Consider the following 14,493-nt stretch of genomic DNA (forward strand, 5'->3'; position numbering starts at 1 on the left):
AGGGAAGCATTGTTTTTTTGAGAATCCATAATATAAAGTGTCTCACTCTTTTTAAGGAAAACCTAAACAAGAAAGAATACCTGTTTTAGCTGAGAAACTGAGACACTTGTAGTTCTCAGAAGCTGCAGAGGCCCATGCACAGGCCATGACAGGGACCTATGCAATTCTCAGCCTTTATATCCTTTCTTTCCAGTTATCAGTGTGATTTACGTGTTCTTGGATGATATCTATTTTACATACTAGTAAATGTTCATGACATGCAGTATTGAGCAGCCTTGACTTCAGACTTTTGCTCTTTATGTGGTGTGTTTACCAAGAGTCAGTTTAGTTTGTTCTCAAAACCTATTTATTCTAATTTTATGTGTTAATACAATAACATAATTTAATTATCAGGTAAACCAATTAACACAAGCCTGAAAAATGGTATTTGTTCCATAAAATATAAGCAATATATTTTGGAAAGCATAAAGATGTATTTACATAAAAACATAAATCAATTAGGTGTGGATGAGATAAAAATAACAGGGGGAATTATCTTAAAATAAAAATTCTGGGGACTTCCCTGTAGCGCAGTGGTTAAGAATCCTTCTGCCAATGCAGGGGACACGGGTTTGATAGCAGAGCAACTAAGCCTGTGCCCCACAACTACTGAGCCTGTGTGCTGAAACTACTGAAGCCCGTGCGCCTAGAACCCATCACCCGCAACAAGAGAAGCCACCGCAATGAAAAGCCCGCACACCGCAACGAAGAGTGGCCCCCACTCGCTGCAACTAGAGAAAGCCCACGTGCAGGAATGAAGACCCAACACAGCCAAAAAATTAAAATAAAATAAAATAAAATAAAAATTCTGCATTCTTTGCCTCAAATTTATGCTCCTACTTTAAATAAAACAAAACCGAAACTAGCAGAAGCTATTGTAGATTCACAATTTATGCAAAAAAAGAAATTTGCAACCTAATCAAGCACTTATATTAAAGAAAAAGTCTTGGTCCTATGATCAAGATTGCATGTTTTGGTAAAATAATATTTTTGGTAATTGGTAAAAAATATTTAGGGCACAGATAGGTTCTATATACGTAATTTTAACCAGTGATCCCTCTTGTGTTCTATTATATTTGTTTGCTTACTCACTATACAACCTTGAAAACAAATCTCTTTGAATGATTTCTACAAAGCTTGGCTTCTCTTTGAAGTGTTATCATTTGCTATCCATGGCTCTAACCCTCCAACCCTCTCCCATTCTAATGTTAATATACCTCTCTTCTTCACAAGTCAAAAATTCTCTTCCAGCTGTGGCAATTACTGGGATTTTTAAAGGAATGCTTTGAAATAAAAACTCTACCTTCTTGCAGGTTAAATTGAAAATGACTTCCCCATTGAGTAAAACACAGATAACCTGAACATTTCTGAGAAACTCCATCAAACAGCCCTCCTCAAGCAATGCCTCTAGGCTGTACTGTTTTATTTCTGTCAATCCAATACGTGTGGGCTACAAAAAGATTTAGCGTATGATTGGTCCATAGATATTTCCTAAATTTGGGAGAAGAAGATATGTACTGTCTTATTGTACAATTGTTTAACTGTTTTTATTTATACTTTATGTTATAAAACTGGTTGCCCTGAGGAGCTGAGTCTTTCTTTTTTTTCCTAAACGGGGTACTAATAGTCTAAAAGCTGTCATTAGTTTTCTGGTTCTAGATGCAGAAATATGTTTTACTTTAGAATGCATTATTATTATTTTGTTTGTTTTGTATTTTTCACCTGTGGGGCTATCAGTTAAATGGATTTCAGCTTTACAAATATTGAGCTAGAAACTCCCACAAATGTCCTTACAGAAACAGTTAGAGTCAGTCCAGATATTGTAGACCAAGGTACCATATTTACAGAATATGTATCTATCTATATCATCATATATATATGTTTATATATTAATAATATCAAATTCTGGTCCTTAACTTCACCTTTGGTGTAAAGAATTAAGTGACCAAACACCCAGCTAACATCAAAAAATGTATTTCTTTATTTTGTAAAGCAACTTCCCAACTATTCCTAGGATATGTATTCATTTACTCATATTTTGTTTAATATCTCTGATATAGTACAATTACTATAGTTTATAATAAAAATCAAGTAAAATTCACCTAACCTTTAAGTGAAAATTAAATAATTTTTTTTTTTTTTTTTGCGGTACACGGGCCTCTCACTGTTGGGGCCTCTCCCGTTGCGGAGCACAGGCTCCGGACGCGCAGGCTCAGCGTCTAGACGCTGTTCCTTGGCCTCTAGACGAATCACTCACTCCAGTCTCAGCCTCCATGGTCACATCACTTTTTTCTCTGTATAACTCTTTGTCCTTTTCTGTTTCCTATAATAACACTTTCATTAATTTAAGACTCACCCTAACATGCCATAATCTAATCTTGATCCTTAATTACATCTGCAAAGACCTAATTTCCACATAAAGTCACATTCTGAAGTTCCAGGTGGGTGTTAATTATAGGAGGGAGGGGTCACTATTCAACCTACTACACTTATATAAAATCTGTTAATAACTGTGTGAAATTAGCGGCTTTAATAACAATACATTATTAAAGTGGATTTTACTCTTGAAATAGTAAATATGAGTGATACAATGCCAACAAATAAGACAGAAATGGAAATTTTTATTTTGAGTTATACATTATTTAGAAGCTTACCTGTATTTGGAAGTGAATATTTAGATATTAAAATGCATATAAATGACAGACCTTGAGGGTATTACTGATACTGTTAACACTGATTAAATATGTTTGCAGCCTACATAATTGAAATGCCATCACCAGTGAGAATTCGGCGATTCAGTGTTCCTTCCAGAGGGTTAAAGCCGAAAGAAAAATCAAGTAGTAAATATGAGCCAGTAAAACCAGAGTGCTGATGCGGGTGTGTATTAGACATTGAAAATCCCAGGCCTATTACAGTTTCTGCATGTCATTTAATGTGATGAAAATATATCTCCTTTTGACAAAGTGAGAGAGTGGCATGGGCATATATATACTACCAAATGTAAAATAGATAGCTAGTGGGAAGCAGCCACATAGCACAGGGAGATCAGCTCGGTGCTTTGTGACCACCTAGAGGGGTGGGATAGGGAGGGTGGGAGGGAGTGAGACGCAAGAGGGAAGAGATATGGGAACATATGTATATGTATAACTGATTCACTTTGTTGTAAAGCAGAAACTAACACACGATTGTAAAGCAATTATACTCCAATAAAGATGTTAAAAAAAAAAGAAAATATATCTCCTTTTAAAACTCACTATTCAGATTCTCATTTAAGAAGTTAAATTTTCAAAAGTTTTATATGAGTTCTCCATAAGGAGTTAAATAATTCTAAAAAAATTTGACTTTCTTTATTGAAAAGTTATGGATCATCAAAGAAGCAGAACAATAATCAGCAATTTGATGTGATCAAATATAACCCTCAATTTGATATGATCCTTTCTACACATGAGTATATCCACTGGTAAATATGCAATGTATTTACTGACTTTTGCATTAAAACTAAACATTAATTATAAGAATATCAGAGGACATACACAACTCTATACAAAGAGGAAGTCTAATTTGAGGAATTAGTGATTTCGCTAGAAATGCACTGAGCAGTATGGTAGCCACTAGCCACAGGGCCTATTTAAACTTAAATTAGGTAAATTAGGTAAACTTAAAAATACAGTTCTGTAGTCACGCTAGCCCTGTATCAATGTTCTATAGCCACTATGGCTACTATATTCAGTAGTGCAGATACAAAACATTTCCATTGTATCAGGAAGTTTTATTGGATGACACTACCCTTTTCAAATAGTCAATGTTGGTCTAATATGCATAAGTATGTACATATGTGTGTATTCACATGTGTTTATGGATCAACATACTTTACATGCTAATAAATAGATGCTAGATTCTAACAATGAAATGTTCAAATAGTCCACTGGGGTGCTTTGCCCACTTACTTTTGGTTACAATAAAATTACATTACTGAATTGGTAACCTTACCTTCTCTAGACTACATGAATAGCAATGTGGCTCCCTGAAACTTGATTACAAAAAACAAGAACTTTAGTTCAGTTGAAGCATTAGTTATAAGACTGAGAAGAGAGAGAGACAGCCTACTCTATCACTGGAAATTTGCACACAAAGTGAAACGCCTGTCACAGTGATGAATGGGGTTTCTTGTTATCTTACTGTCTATATCATTCCCAGCTTTGATTCCCCAACAATGCCCGGATTGCATGGGGAAAGCAAAAGGAGAATTGTCCTGCATATTTCATTTGTGCTCAAGGAATACAAGAAGATTTTCAGCTTTATTAATAAAGAGGATCGATCTCATTTTTACTACATTAATCTTAGAATTTAGAGTAATTTTTGCCTCACATACTCCAAAGCCTATTTCTGTAAGTCAGGGCATGGCATTTTCTTCCCTACACTCATGTTTGTGTTTTGATTTTTAGATTCATGTGGTATTTTCTCTCTGTAAGACGAAGGAAAACTTATTATAGAATGCACATTTGTGTTTTAGAGTCAGGTGAAATGAAATAAGACATCCCAAGATGTTTTGACATAGCAAAATAAGAAACACTGACCAATTGGCTGGCATGTAGGAAGATAAGCCTTGACATTTTTCATGAAAATCCGCATGTTCCCTATTGGAACACATACGCTATATTAAGGAGTCATTCTATTGGAAGCAGATGACCCCACCTCTTCAACGGCCTGGGTTTATCTAAAAGGGCAGTAGCAACTTTGGATGTAGAATCAGAGCAGTGATTTTTCATCTGAGCTCATCTATGCAAGCTTGAATAAACTATTTGGTGATCCTGAGCTTCATTTCTCTCTTGATATTTCTCTTGCTATGTTCATTACCTGCTTGATATTTGACAGTTAAATAACATGAAACTAATTATGATAATAATAACAACTATATTAATTGCTCACCCTGGGTGAGATTTATGCATGCGTTATCTCATTTAATCCTCCTAACTCTACAAGGAAAGAAGTTTCCTTATATTTATTTTTCAGGTGAGAAAACCAAAGTTTCCTTAGGCTTGAAAGGGAGATCAGATACACTCAGGATCACACATATTTTTTTAATGATCTCTATAGTCTTATCAGGACTCAGTGGCAGTTGCCTAATTCCAGAATCTGGAGTGTCAATCAATCCATATGCATATGTATAGATGCGTGGAAGTGATTAACCACATGCAGATCATTGCTACTTTAAGAAGATTAGAAATAATGTAATTGGGAATACCTTTGCCCATTTTCCCCTCATTTTAGAAATACATTTTTTTATATCTTTATTGGAGTATAATTACTTTACAATGTTGTGTTAGTTTCTGCTGTACAACAAAGTGAATCAGCTATACATATACATATAATCCTCATATCCTTTCCCTCCTGAGCCTCCCCCGACATCCTTTCTAACCCACCCCTCCATGTCGTCACAAAGCATCAAGTTGATTTCCCTGTTCTATGCAACAGCTTCCCACTAGCCATCCATTTTGTATTTGGTAGTGTATATATATGCCAATGTTACTCTCTCACTTTGTGCCAGCCTACCCTTCCCCCTCCCCGTATCCTCAAGTCCATTCTCTAGTAGGTCTGTGTCTTTATTCCCGTCTTGCCCCAGGTTCTTCATGACCTTTTTATTTTTTATTTTTCATAGATTCCATATATATGTATTAGCATACGGTATTTGTCTTTCTCTTTCTGACTTACTTCACTCTGTATGACAGACTCTAGGTCCATCCACCTCACTACAAATAACTCAGTCTTGTTCCTTTTAGGGCTGAGTAATATTCCATTGTATATATGTGCCACATCTTCTTTATCCATTCATCTTTCAATGGACATTTATGTTGCTTCCATGTCCTGGCTATTGTAAATAGTGCTGCAGTGAACATTGTGGTACATTAGAAATACATCTATTTTCTTTTTCCATAATACCTAGTTGGACTACCCTGGGGTTTTTATTTGTTTGATTGTTTGCATGTCTGTGTATGTTTGTTTTCTTTTATTTCAATTTTCTTGATCATTATGTGTGGGTACACCTCCAAGTACATTTAAACACATTGATGTTATGTTCCAAGAAGGTGAAACTTTTAGGTGATTCGTACAATATTTGATGACAGTAATTACTCCTTGCATTTGTGCACTGCTTTTTTAAATAATAGAATTCCTTTCATTTCTTTTTATCTCTTTTAGATGAGGATGGTGTGTGTTCTTTTGTTCAAGTAGGTTGAAGAATGATATGATTATCATTCTTACTTGACAGCTATGGTGACATTCCCAAGGGTATTAGTCAGGATCTGAGGACTGAACCTCATACTTCCTAATTCTTATTTCCTGTTTCTTTCCATTAAACATAAACAGTATATTACAGGACTTACAGGGAAAAAAATGTCCCTATGGTCACAATGAGAAGAACGCTTCATAAAGTGACACATTGTGTGATCTTTAGAACTTGTTCTGTTAGTGTGCTGGGTACATTATGGTTCCCAGATTCTACTCATCATTCCTCCTGTCCCACATGTTCTCCCAGTCTCCAGTATCACTCCTCTCTCTGATGTTTTCCCTCCAAAGCTAGGAGGGCCTTTTTTGTTTTTCTGTACACTGCTACTTAATATCACCACATTGTTAATATTTTTCAGGTGCTCTTCTTTGTCTTTATTATAATTACAAAACTCCTTCATTTGGTATCAGAGGCTCTTCAGGACCTCGCCACTTCACAATGCATCCCACCCAACAAACTGAGTGTCAGACATGAGTCTACACAACAGGAGATTTCAGACCTCCTTGCCTTCTCATGTAATAATGTCTCCTAGTTTTTCTGCTCTGGATATTCTTTTAGTTCATTTAAACTCATTGAATGGTATGTTTGCATTACTTCCTCTCACAGGATTTTTCCAGTGTTCCTTTGGCAAAAAAATCCTGTCCTTGCTCTGGTTATTGCAATAGAACCGTGTATTATCATCATTTCTGATGAGAGTTCTGTATTCAAGGCAGAGGTGTTGTCTTGTTAACTTTTGTAGTCAGCAAGGTAGATAGCAGGATGCTTGATGCTTAATGAATTGAACTGACTCACTTTACAGCTGCATACAAAGATATGTATAAATTACAAAAAAACAAAAAAAATCTTTTGTATCCCAGAGCTAATTTGATAAGTTACAAGTCATTTTCAAATTCCAGAACTACACGTCTATGAGTGCAAGCCCTTTAAAGAGAATTCTATGTCTTGTTCACTGTGATGAGCTGGCCTTGTTCTTTCAGGTCATATGTTCTACTTTTAAGCATGTTTGCTACTGTTTTGGCTTCACAGACAACCACGCAGTCAGTCACCATATTGAGCCCTTACTATGTGCTAAACAAATGCTTAAAATTTAAAGAGCTGTGTATCATTGAAAACTGACCAGAAACTAGACTGAAGCTTTCCATTATTTCCCAGTTTATAAATGGGAAAACTGAAGCTCAGAGACATTAAGAAACTTATCTAAAATCTTCCAGTTACCAAATTCTATATTCTAACAATTTAATGTCTGTTGGACATCAAAGCATATGTGTAACTACTATATGACTATGCTTTGCTATTAAGTCATTATTAAAACATATCTCTTTGTCAGTATTAGAGAGAAAAATTCCAGGCTAAGAAAAGTGCCAAATCACTAAATATTGCAGACCTTTGTGATGGACTGTAAATAGTCAAAACTCTACAGAAATGGTCAGATGGCCAATCACCTTTTTTGCATTCTAGTTTTCCTGGCAAAACTAAAGGCATTAAAATGCTTTTAAATTCATGAGATATATCAGTAATTCTCTTTTGATTTCATTTTTACCTAGTATCTTCATATTATGTAGCTTCCTAAGCAGTTTTCTTACTTTTCTCCCTTAAAGAAGAAAGATTTCTGATAAGGATTCTTCTAAACAATTGACAGTTACATTACTCATAGTAAATTAATTGATTTACATGTACACGCCTAGTTCATTCTCTTGGGAGAACTCTTGAGTTTGCGTTTATAAATGTAAGTTAGCATCCAAGCTTAAAGACAGTTCTACATGATCCAGCATCACAGTAAAATGATAAGTTATTCATGAAAATCAGTTTGTTAACCCTGTTTCATCCAGATAAGAGAGTGTGAGATTGGTGGCTGTGATAGTAATGAGTGTGACTTTTTATTTAAATTTACAAATCTTTTAACCATTAGGTTCTCAATAAATGTTTGTTTATTGCATTCCTCTGTACTTAATTAAATTTTGCTAAATTTAATTTAATTAACCAATAAAATAAGCCTGTATTGTACAGATGGTACATATAATTAACTTTTATTTAAAAATTTTATTTAAGAAAAGTTCTAAATAAATTGAACCAGGTTGTAGAGTTAGAAGTAGGAGAGACAGAACTCAAAACACAGGTTTTCAATTACAAAGTCACTGCTGGGTCCTAATTTATAGGTCTTGTTATGTCCTCCTAAAAGAAAGAGAAAAGAAAAGTTTGATATTTCAGAGTCTGTGTATTGGACTGTCATAAAAATGAAAAAGAAAATCTGTTCAAAGTAACCATTTTTTTCTTTTCTTCCTTTATTTCAACGAGCTTTTCAACCCAATTCATGAGGTTTGCAAAAATTAAGTGAATACTTTTCTTTCAGTTACCAATTTATGATGAGGTTATTAGCCAACACTTGTTATTTGTGATCTTTTTGATGATAGCCATTCTGGCAGGTATAAGGTGATATCTCATTGTGGTTTTGATTTGCATTTCTCTGATGATTAGCGATGTTGAGCATCTTTTTTTTTTTTTTTTTTTTTTTTTTTTGAGCATCTTTTTATGTGCCTGTTAGACACATCTACATGCCAGACAGAGAAGGTCAAATAGTCTATGTTATAACATATGTGAAACCTAAAAAATAAAATGAACAAATATATATAAAGAAACAGACTCACAGATCTAGAGAACAAACTAGTGGCTACCAGTAGGGAGAGGAAAGGAGGGAGGGGCAAGACAGGGGTAGAGAATTAAGAGGTACAAACTACTATGTATAAAACAGATAAACAACAAGGATCTGTTGTACAGCACAGGGAAATATAGCCGTTATTTTGGAATAACTTTGAATGGAGTATAATCTATAAAAATATTGCATCACTATGTTATACACCTGAAGCTAATACGTTGTAAATCAACTATACTTAGTTATAACAAAGAACTTACTAGCCAAAACAGAGTGAAATGCTGGGTTTTTAATTTTTTCCATAGAACGTGGAGCTTTCTTATCATGTGTATTAGGTGAATAAATAAACAATGAAATACTTATTCAAGTTGAGTCAGAGTTTTGTTTTTCCATGGGAACTTTTGTCTGCAATTTTCAAACAGACATCCACAAAGGCAGGCTTTCGGATTGATTTGGCTCTTCCAAATACTATTTATTTTTCTACATCTTTGCATATTCTGACCATGTCTCTCCCTCTTCCTGTCTCTGGATCTTTGCTCCTCCTCCACACTGCCACCACATTGCTCTGTCTAAAGTCTTGCTTGGATCACACTCCCTAATCAAAACTTCCCGATGGTTTCCATAACCATTACATAAATTGAAAACATTTTGGTCCAGAATTCAAAGGATTTTAGAATATTTTTATTACCTCTTCCTTGCTAGCTTCCAATACCCCTATTTCACTTCATTCAAATTGAGTTACCTCTGTTCCCAGTCTGTGATTTATGTTTATATCTTAGATCATTCTTGATCCAGTAAGGAGAATGGCTTAAGTGGTAGCAGGGAAGGAGCAAGAAGATATATAAAATCTTCAAGTGAGTGACTCTAGAAGGAAAGATAATATAGATGCAAGAAAAAAAAGATAGTCAGATATGTAATAAAAGGAGTTTTTTTTTAAATAAAGAAAAATATACAGCAAGAAGTAGAATGAAAAGATTGGTTCCCAGAGAGAAAAATACTGAAGTTCAACAAACGTTTAGATATACCATGGTGAAGTTGCCAGAACCACTGAAGAAAAAATAATGAGAAAATACATATCATAAAAATGCTAACAGGAAGAAAGGCAACAATAATATGCAACAAGCCTGAATTTTTATGTTTAAAAAAATAAATGAAAGAAAAAAGATGATTATATTTTTAAAAGTTATGATGATGATATAATGATATCCCAAGAAATTACAAATTTATCAGTTGAAAATGTTGATTGGACAATGATGATCAAAGAAGTATATATTGTGTTGAAATAGTTGCTAGCAGTTTAACTAAAACACATAAAATGAGAGATGTTAATAAATTAGGAAAGAGGGTATAGATTGAAAATACAAGAAAACAGACAAAATAATAAGAAGGAACCATGGGAACTGTAGAATATTTACATTCTTTCAGCTTCAGGAGTGAGAGGATCCATCTTGAAAAAAATACATTTGAAATTTAAATGAAGGCTTAATTGGGCAGGTTTTCCTCCCCATCACAGTGGCAATAGCGCTCTCATCTTCTGATCATCATTTTTTCATAAGAAAAAAATCTTGAAAATTTACTAGACAGTGATTGAAACAGTGTAAAATGTGATCCAGCTAATGCCTTACTGGAGGGAAATCCAGGGAGGGGTTTGAGATGGATTTGTGACACTTGCAAAGCATTAGACCGTCAAGATAAAAAGTTGAATTATATAAAACAATTGAGTGGGTACTCAGTTCAATCTGTACATGTTATTTGTCATGGGTTTAGCTGCAACAAATGCAAATACCTAAGTCTTTGAAGATTCATATAATCATATGTGTTCCACCAATTTGCATTGCTGCTTGAGGGACATTTGACTGAAAACAGTGACACTATCCCTTACATGTCTTATAATTTTAGCTATGATGTCAGCCTGCTGTTTAGATTGATTCCCTATACTTTATTGCAGGCTGTTAAAATTGAACTAAAAAAGAATTTGTAGTTTAACTAGATACAAAGTTTTTATCTGACAACATCCTTATATGCAAAGAACAGCAACCTTAAGTTATAGTAAAAGATTCAATTTTCAAAAACCATATAATATGAAAACTATTGAGTTTAAATAAGTCTTGACTATGAATATGATTATTTTTTTGACTAGACACCCAAGCTCATAAAGATCAAAATTATTCCAAATTATTGTGGGAATTCCACGGGTTTTGAATAAACATATTAACAAGATTCACAGGAAAAAAGGGGAGTATGAACAAGCTCAATCAAAAGTCCATGTAAAAAATAAACATGCAACAATAACCTGTTTCGAAAAAGAAGAATAATTAGAGAATTCAACCTACAAGATAATATTTTGGAAGAAAAACTGATTTTGTACTCTATTCTCACAAACAAATAAATTACAGATGGTTCAATGATTTAAATTTTGAAAGATTACTATAAAGAAATTAAAATTAAAATGAATAAATTTCATATTAATATGCAAAATATAGAGGCCAAAAATATGTCTGCTCTAAAAAAAAGCACAGCATGAGAGTTGTGAGTTAAGTTTTATTTGGGGAAAAATGAGGACAATAGCCCAGGAGATAGCATCTCAGGTAGCTCTGAGAAACTACCTGAGATAGGTAGGGGGAAGAGGAAGGGGGAAGGTTAGTATTATATATGATTTTAGTGAAAGGGGGTACATTCCATCAAGCACACATTTTTTGCAGAAGGTTGCTGCTAGTCTCGTGAAGGTTACTACAAGTTACGAGGAGCAGACATCAGCATGAATGATTTTAGTGCTTTTCTAGATATGAGGAAATGCAATAATTGGGCTCATAAAGTCTTCTCCTGAAAATATCTATCTAAAGACCTGTTCTGTCAGTTTTTTCCCAGAGCACAAAGTGCCTCATTCCTGATCTCCACCCTGAACTCCTTTCAGGGTGTGTTGAAGGTCAGTGGCTGCAACCACTTGTGATTTAATCCTTGTAGAGGCAAGATGGCAAGTGCCATTTTTTAGTTGGCAAAGGGGAAGGTAGATAAATTTGGCAATTTAAAATTATGAAAGTCCCATGTGAGAAGTAATAGACAACTGATAAATTAGTGAAAAATTGAAGTACACATGACAAGAAAGTACAAATTTATTTAAGAAATGAGCATAATTATATTAACAAGAAGTCAATAACTCATTTAAAAACAATCTATGACTGGATGCACAAACATATGCATAATAGCAAAAATGCAAATTAATTTTAAAGGCAAAAAGATGTAATATTTTTGCCTACTTAATTGTGGAAAAATAAATATTTTTAAATACGAAATTTGGATGTTTTGGGAAAATAAGTACTTCATGAACTGGGACAATATAGTTAGACAGTTTCACAATGTCAATTAAAATTTCAACTGTGTATATCCTTTGAAAATAAAGTTCTACTTCTAGAAAATTATAAGTATCCTTTCACCTGTGCATAAATATTTTATGAAAGAATATTCAATAAAGTATATCCTTGTGAAAGCAGAGAATAAAACAATCTAATTGCACAGAAGGAGGGGTGAGCTAAGGAAATGTGGTATTCAAATGCAAGGGAGTACTCCACAGACAGACACAGAAAGGCTGGGGAGCTTGCATGTACTAAAAGGAAAAAAGACAATATTTTGCATGTAAAAAGAAATATGCTCTGCCTTGAGTAAAAAATGAAAGGGATATTCATAGTCATTGTGTGCGTGTGTGTGTGTGTGACAACCTATAGAACAAAGAATGATAAACAATTGCCAAGTGTGACTCTGGAAAGTGGGACTGGAGACCTAGGGTGGGAGAAACACATTTTCTTACTTTTCTGTCTATCTTTGATTTTTTTTAACATGTGTGCATTAAATTCTTAAGTGTTTAAAAAATACAGCTGCTATGTGACCTGAACTTAGATGTAGGAATCATGATAGAGAAATAACAGCCTTGGAAATTAAACATAAAGATAGCTGTGTCAAAATCTGAGCTAAGAAACACATGAGAAATAGGCATTTTGGGAAGGTGTAGAATTAGCTCAATTTTGGATATCATAAAAAAAGCTAAAATGATTCACTCCTCGTAATGTGCTAGTCATAGTTCTAATTACCTCACATGTGTTAACTCTGTCTAATCCCTATAACAACTTAATAAAAAGGTCTTAAGTTCACGATGCCTTTTCAAAATTATTATCACAATTGTACATACAGTGCCTGTGTCATTCATCACAGCACATGCCCATCAGAGTCTGGGACAGCACCCCATGAATAAATATACTAACATTTTTGCAGAACATACATGCATATTCACACTGAGTGTGATAAAGAGACTCTTAGCCTCTAGGCTATCCTAACCTGAAAGGTTTGAAGTTCTTTTGGAACATCCAAGGAAAGGCACACTGTTATGAAATTCAGAAATGGATCTGGGTGTCACGACCAGAAGCATGGCTGTTGTAGGCACACGATGGACGAAATTATCCAAGGTCAGCATACATGCTGAGAGAGGAAACTGACTTGTGATTTGAACCTGAAGTGTGTCAGCATTTAAGAGACCAGTGAAAGACACAGGTCAGTAACAGCGTGTATGAAGCATTCTAAGGAAATGTACATATATTGGTCTATTTCGTCTTTCCATTAATTCCGTCAGATAGATGTTGTCATCTCCATTTATTAAATTAGGAGGCAGACTCTATTAATTAACATAGTTAGATCACAAGTTAGTGACCGTTAATGGTTCTGTGCTGTTCCAAAGACACTGCTTTTTTCTACCACACTGCAGTACACAAAATGGGGGAGACTTATGTGGACTGAGAATGCCACCTGTCATATCAGCAAACAAAGATGTTGCGGCCATCAAGCCATCAGCCATTACAGCCCCGCCTACAATGGTGACTGGGAACTCAGGATGGACACAGGATGCCCACCGTCAAGACTTCAGCCACTGCACTCACCCCCAAGGGTGCACCCTGAGAAGATTTGGGAATGGAAAGAAACAGCTACTGGCCCTAGATAGCTGAGATGCAGATTAAAGGAATGATTTCAATGAGCCCATACTTTGCATCTTCCCTTACATAGAAAAGCGCTAAATTCATTAACTTAAGATGCCTGGTTTTCTTTAATTAACAGTAATATTTTGATGTTCCCACTACCCGGCTTTTGTTACAGAACTCCTATATATCCTGGCTCTCCCCTTACCTCTTTGGAGCTGTCCCTCAGAGCTATCTGAGAGTCCTGTCTCCCTGAGAGTTATCTCAAAGTCCTAAGAAAATCCACCGAATAAAATATAACTCTCAACTTTTAGGTTGTACATTTTTTTCAGTCTACATTTAGAATGAAAATGGTTTTACTAGTTTTATTACCTCTATTATTAACTATATCTGACTTTTAATCAATTAAGTTATTTAATTTATTAAATTATTAAGTTATTTAATTTAATGATTTATTCTTTATAAACTACTTCATTGTGTATGAATTTAACTTTTATTTATTCCAAAAATCTTGACTGCATACCCATAGGCACTGGAGAATCTACTAGATGCTTGGG

The sequence above is a fragment of the Orcinus orca genome, chromosome 7, assembly GCF_937001465.1.
Source record: "Orcinus orca chromosome 7, mOrcOrc1.1, whole genome shotgun sequence".
Classification (NCBI taxonomy): domain Eukaryota; kingdom Metazoa; phylum Chordata; class Mammalia; order Artiodactyla; family Delphinidae; genus Orcinus; species Orcinus orca.